Genomic DNA, 6,739 nt, shown 5'->3' with positions numbered 1-6,739 from the left:
TAAGTTTATCACATCAGCACACCATATCATTGATGTGGTGAACTTACTTTCTAATCACCCTGTATATAGAGAGACAATGCAAGGGTTAACATATAAGAACTAGTGCTGGCAAGTATGTGATATTTACTAAACACACAAATCCACCATTCCAACATTACCGGACACCTCCACTAGATGGCAGTAGCACACTGGTTCAGTTACAGCATTTTAGATAATCACAGCCTGCCTTAGTGTAAATGGTACTGTTACTATATGACAGTATATACACAGTTACCAGCACATGTGTTCCTAAATTTGTTCATAAAATACTATGAAAGAAAAAACTAAAAAGCAGTAGACTTCTGGAATAGTATTGATAATCTAGAAGTCAATCTACAAGCACAGGTTCTGACGACTCTATGAAGCAGCCCTCAATTAGGAAACACTCACAGACCAAGCTCTGTAGGCTCATGACAGCCGCAGCTCCATGTCTAGCACACAAGGGCACTTGCTGAATTTCCACTGGATGTTGATGATAGACAAGTGCCTCTGGTCGCGCTGAGCAGACACAGACCAGTAACTGCATGTGCTTTGTGTTAATAGCAGCATTCATGGTAGAAAAGCTGAAAATAAACATAACCAAGGCTACGGAAACCTTAAACCTGGGTCATACTGTCTACCAGCTAACTGATGCTTTTGAATAAAACAGCAACTTTGCTGACTTGTGCCGTCAAATGCCTGCTGACATAACACGATTAGTATTTGGCTTGTTTTTGGTGATCAAACTTCGTTTTTTTGTGTGGCTGTTCAAATCTGATTGGCTAAGAGCTTGGTGGGCTAAATAAGACAATAAGACATGTCTTATGAGACCAACTTGTACCATCTGTATGATTCCTAACAGTAACACCCATTGATAGAGGTCAGAGTGCAGCAGTTAGGAGTTCCACCTCCCCTGGTATCGGCTATACTCAATCATAAGAAACACCCCCCTCTCCCCATCCAAGTCAAGGACTATTAAGTTACATAAATTAGCTACAGTCGACTGCCACCTCCCCCCATCCACAGACCTTTACAGGAAACCTTACTGGCAGCCCACAGCTGGCATATTTAAAACATGACACAGGCATGGAAATAAGACCCACTGCACAGCTTACCTATGCACTGTGGCTAATCAAGCTTGTAATGGGTGAAACTGCTATGCCAAACTCCCTCAAGTTCAGTTTTGTCATTCAAAAAAATGTATACTTTACTTTCAGCCCAGACCCACAGACACAGTGTAATTCTCCATCACACAGACTCCTGTCACTTTTGGTCTGTCTCACTGCTTAGATCAAAACTGCAGGTCTAGTAACCAGACCAGCCTGATGTTTGTTAGGGTCTGTGTATACATACAGACTGAAGCTGAATAAAAAGGCAGCTGAGCCAAAACTGCTTTTTCAGAGAGGAATAAAATGATTGAAATAAAAAAAAAAATAGTATAAAACTAGCAAGACACACTGTGTGTGTGTGGGGGGGGGGGGGGGGTTAGCAAGCTTACTTTAATAACCTGCTAACGCCCTTTACTGTGTCTCATGGTCCCATCACAACAGGTAAGATGCTGCCTTACACTGTCAGCAAAGGACTTGTAAGAGCGTCAGATTGACAGCACATTGATCTTGAGATGATGAGACTGTTCGTAACAAGGCAGAGGGTTACAGGACCCTGTGCTTCTGCCAGCTCCGATTCAGGTTCACTTCAGTGTCTGACCTTGCATTCCACAGTGCGAGGGGGGAGAGGAGGAGAGGGGGCAAGGTTACTGGATGCAACGGCGGCTCCATCCGAGAGTCTCGACAGAAATATCCATCAGGCATGCCTGTTAACAGATGCACTGGCTTTGTCATGGTGGGTCTCCCGCGGATCAAACACATTCTCCGCATACCGAGCCAGAAAGGCATCTGACAGAACGCATTAAGAGTTAAAAGCATGACATACCCATGGTATAGAGGCTCAAGCCCCGCTATCTAGCAAGCATTCCTACTGCAAACAAGCACAGAGAAAGACAATGAGGATTTTCTTCTCGCAAATGACGGCACCGGATTTGAGGGACAGCAAGTCGGGCTCGGTGGAACTAAACTGAACCTAGATTGATTCAGTTTTAAAAAAAGGCCTTTTAAGGAGTTTATTGACAGTAACCCAGGCAGCAAGGACCTGCTGTCTGCGATATGTAAGGGCTGTACTCAATAAGCAGCAGCACCCTTACACTGAAACCCAAGACAATACTGCAAGGCTATGTAAGGAAAGCAGAGCCACCCCACACACGATGCTTCCTCTATTCATTTCACAGCAGGAGTGAGACCTTTTACTGCTTGAAATCCAGGAGCCAAGGTGGCAGTTTCAAGAACTGCTCTGCCACACACACACACACACACACACACACACACACACACACGGGGAAACAAACTTCAAACTGCTTGTTGGTTACGCTGTACAAATGTCACTCCCCTTTATGGAGAGAGAGAGACATGATATTTTTGCCCTTAAAAGACAGTGGGAAACGGGGTCTGGAGTGAGTGCCAGCGTTTTAACTTGGAAGCCAACTGCCTGTGGATCCTCTGCATGGTGATCATACAGGATAGAAACTCTGTGTACACTGAATTAGTCCAGGAGATTTGAACTAGGCTTACGTATCACTTTGAATGGGCAGTCAGTCACCATTGCGTAATTTGAGGGGTAAAACAAAGGACAAATACCACAGCCGGTCCTTCTGCATTAGTAAACTGATTTTGGGGTGCTGCAGAATAAGACTCACATGCGTATCAAAGCTAAAATGTTCTTGAAGAGGGATGATCATCTGTTTGGGGTTACCAAGATATCTCACGAACAAGGGGCCTGAGCAGGGTTAACGGGTAATACATGGATAACATCTTGGGTTCAAAAAACAACACAGCAACAAAAAAAAAACACAACTGAAAGCACCTTCTTTTGGCGTTTGAGAGTACAATCACATTGTACTTGTAATGTTGTTTTAACAAAACAAAACATGAATACAAATGATGTGTTATTAAAGGAAAACCAATAGCCAAGGACACTGCGTGAGGGAGGGTGGGAAGCTGTCAGTCTGTCTGTCTGTCTGGCTGTCTGTGTGTCTGTCTGGATGGCTGTCAGTCCTCTCCCTGTTTACAGAGAGGCTGCAGTGCTCAGTGCCACTGCCAGCAGATGCCAGACTCTGTGGCTGTCAGCCTGCTCTCCGAGTCCCCCAGGGATTTGGTTTTATCGTGTTTGTAATGGCAAGGACGTGGTGGAAATGTAAAAGTACGAGGTGAGCCCACCAAGTGAGAAGGGCAACAGATGTCAGCCGGTATCATGTATCAGTCAACATCCAAAACGCAGGAGGCTAGAGGCTTAGTGCCTCTGAAAACATCACGCCACTCTCTCCCAGCATGGCTATATTAACCCCTTCCTTATGAAGGATACTGAATCCTGGGGTCTGCTCAACAGGACTTTGTGGGTGCCCAGATACCCTAAATTAACACCAACCTGCATTCCTTTGTTTTTCAGAAGAAATCATTAAATCCCAAAGTAAGTCCTTAAAAATGTGTACAGACGTGCTCAAATTTGTTGGTACCACTCCACAAAAAACGAAGAATGCACAATTTTCTCTGAAATAACTTGAAACTGACTAAAGTAATTGGCATCCACCATTGTTTATTCCATATTTAATAGAAATCAGACTTTGCTTTTGATTTTTTATTCAACATAACATTGTAAATAAGAAAACAAATGAAAATGGCATGGACAAAAATGATGGGACCACTAACCTAATATTATGTTGCACAACTTTTAGAGGCAATCACTGCAATCAAATGTTTTCTGTAGCTCTCAATGAGACTTCTGCACCTGTTAACAGGTAGTTTGGCCCACTCTTCCTGAGCAAACTGCTCCAGCTGTCTCAGGTTTGATGGGTGCCTTCTCCAGACTGCAAGTTTCAGCTCTTTCCATAGATGTTCGATAGGATTCAGATCAAGACTCATAGAAGGCCACTTCAGAATAGTCGAATGTTTTGTTCTTATCCATTCTTGGGTGCTTTTAGCTATGTGTTTTGGGTCATTATCCTGTTGGAGGACCCATGACCTGCGACTGAGACAGAGCTTTCTGACACTGGGCAGTACGTTTCGCTCCAGAATGCCTTGATAGTCTTGAGATTTCATTGTGCCCTGCACAGATTCAAGGCACCCTGTGCCAGGCGCAGCAAAGCAGCCCCAAAACATAACCGAGCCTCCTCCCTGTTTCACTGTAGGTATGGTGTTCTTTTCTTTGAAAGCTTCATTTTTTCGTCTGTGAACACAGAGCTGATGTGACTTGCCAAAAAGCTCCAGTTTTGACTCACCTGTCCAAAGAGCATTCTCCCAGAAGGATTGTGGCTTGTCAATATGCATTTTAGCAAATTCCAGTCTGGCTTTTTTATGTTTTTCTTTCAAAAGTGGTCCTCCTGGGTCTTCTTCCATGGAGCCCACTTTCGCTCAAAAAGCGACGGATGGTGCGATCAGAAACTGACGTACCTTCACCTTGGAGTTCAGCTTGTATCTCTTTGGCAGTTATCCTTGGTTCTTTTTCTACCATTCGCACTATCCTTCTGTTCAATCTGGGGTCGATTTTCCTCTTGCGGCCGCGCCCAGGGAGGTTGGCTACAGTTCCATGGACCTTAAACTACTTAATAATATTTGCAACTGTTGTCAAAGGAACATCAAGCTGCTTGGAGATGGTCTTGTAGCCTTTACCTTTACCATGCTTGTCTATTATTTTCTTTCTGATCTCCTCAGACAACTCTCTCCTTTGCTTTCTCTGGTCCATGTTCAGTGTGGTGCACACAATGATACCAAACAGCACAGTGACTACTTTTCTCCATTTAAATAGGCTGAATGACTGATTACAAGATTGGAGACATGTGTGATACTAATTAAAGAAACTAATTAGTTTGAAATATCACTATAATCCAATTATTTATTATCTTTTCTAAGGGGTACCAACAAATGTGTCCAGGCCATTTTAGAATATCTTTGTGGAATCAGCAATAATTCATCTCTTTTCATAGCTTCTTTGCTTTATTCTATGACATACCAAAGGCATGCAAGTATACATGATAAAATAGCTTTTAATTTCATCACTTTTCAGGAGGAATGAAGCATTATTTCAATGAGCTGTAAGGGTACCAACAAATTTGAGCATGTCTGTATATAATCAGTATATAATCGCCGATAACCACTTGTAAAAAAATAATTTCTTCTTCTTCTTCTTCTTCTTTTTTTTAATGAAATGTTTTATAAACATGCTGTATTATAAGTGTGTGCTCCACTGTGGAATGGCCTGTTCCCCTTGCAGTTGAGAGCCAGGGATGTTTTGAATAAGCAACAATCCCAGCCATGTCAATCCTGCATCCACACGTGCATTGCTGGAACCTTGGCTCTCTAGTGCTGTCTGATTCACTTCCAGACGGAGATATTCTATCTTCACCTGCCACGCTGAGGGGCTGGCGGAGTACAGTCACAGACGGTAGAATTCCCAGCTCAATCACGGAAATCCAACAACTGTGTACATGCTTGGGAACTTGACAGCTGCCGATTAAAAATGACAACAGCATTTTACCTCCAGAGACTTTTCAAAATGACTTGCAGGACATGAGCACTTTGACCGCACGATGATAAGGGGGGCAGTGAAAAGGGCACGGAAGTTAACAGAGGGCTGGGAAAGTGATTTTTAAAAACTAGGGGTGTATAAGTACAGTACACCTTTAAATTAAACATCTGAATGCGACGATTTCACCCCTTCAATCTCACACCACCTTTAAGGTGCGTCAGCTCTGTATCCACACAGTATGTAAAGCCGTCCCCCTGAGATATCATCTGCTGCTTAGGTAGAAAATTACAGTGGGAACCCACGCTGTATGCAGACAGTACATTTTCACAACATGGAGCTGAACCGTACTGTACCTGAATGGAGTGGAAGTCCCCCGAGGCACAGGCTCCCAGAATAGCAGCTCCAACTAGCACAGACTCCACCTCTCGAGACAACACCACAGACAGGCCTGGACAAGAGAGACACGACACAAACCCATTCACATTACAGACAAGGGCCTTCGAGAAGACACAGCACAAACCCATTCACATTACAGACCAGGGCCTTCATGAAGACACAGCACAAACCCATTCACATTACAGACCAGGGCCTTCGAGAAGACACAGCACAAACCCATTCACATTACAGACCAGGGCCTTCATGAAGACACAGCACAAACCCATTCACATTACAGACCAGGGCCTTCATGAAGACACAGCACAAACCCATTCACATTACAGACCAGGGCCTTCATGAAGACACAGCACAAACCCATTCACATTACAGACCAGGGCCTTCATGAAGACACAGCACAAACCCATTCACATTACAGACCAGGGCCTTCATGAAGACACAGCACAAACCCATTCACATTACAGACCAGGGCCTTCATGAAGACACAGCACAAACCCATTCACATTACAGACCAGGGCCTTCATGAAGACACAGCACAAACCCATTCACATTACAGACCAGGGCCTTCATGAAGACACAGCACAAACCCATTCACATTACAGACCAGGGCCTTCATGAAGACACAGCACAAACCCATTCACATTACAGACCAGGGCCTTCATGAAGACACAGCACAAACCCATTCACATTACAGACCAGGGCCTTCATGAAGACACAGCACAAACCCATTCACATTACAGACCAGGGCCTTCAT

General features: G+C 44.0%; 1 pseudogene; it reads right to left on the bottom strand.

Moving 5' to 3' along the window:
• Positions 1–447: 447 nt before the first annotated feature.
• Positions 448–6,739, bottom strand: part of LOC117417191 (FGGY carbohydrate kinase domain-containing protein-like) — a 61,427-nt pseudogene continuing 55,135 nt past the window's right edge.

Source organism: Acipenser ruthenus, chromosome 12 (assembly GCF_902713425.1).
Source record: "Acipenser ruthenus chromosome 12, fAciRut3.2 maternal haplotype, whole genome shotgun sequence".
Lineage (NCBI taxonomy): Eukaryota > Metazoa > Chordata > Actinopteri > Acipenseriformes > Acipenseridae > Acipenser > Acipenser ruthenus.
The sequence above is the reverse complement of the archived record's forward strand: the minus strand, read 5'-3'. Positions and strand labels throughout refer to the sequence as shown.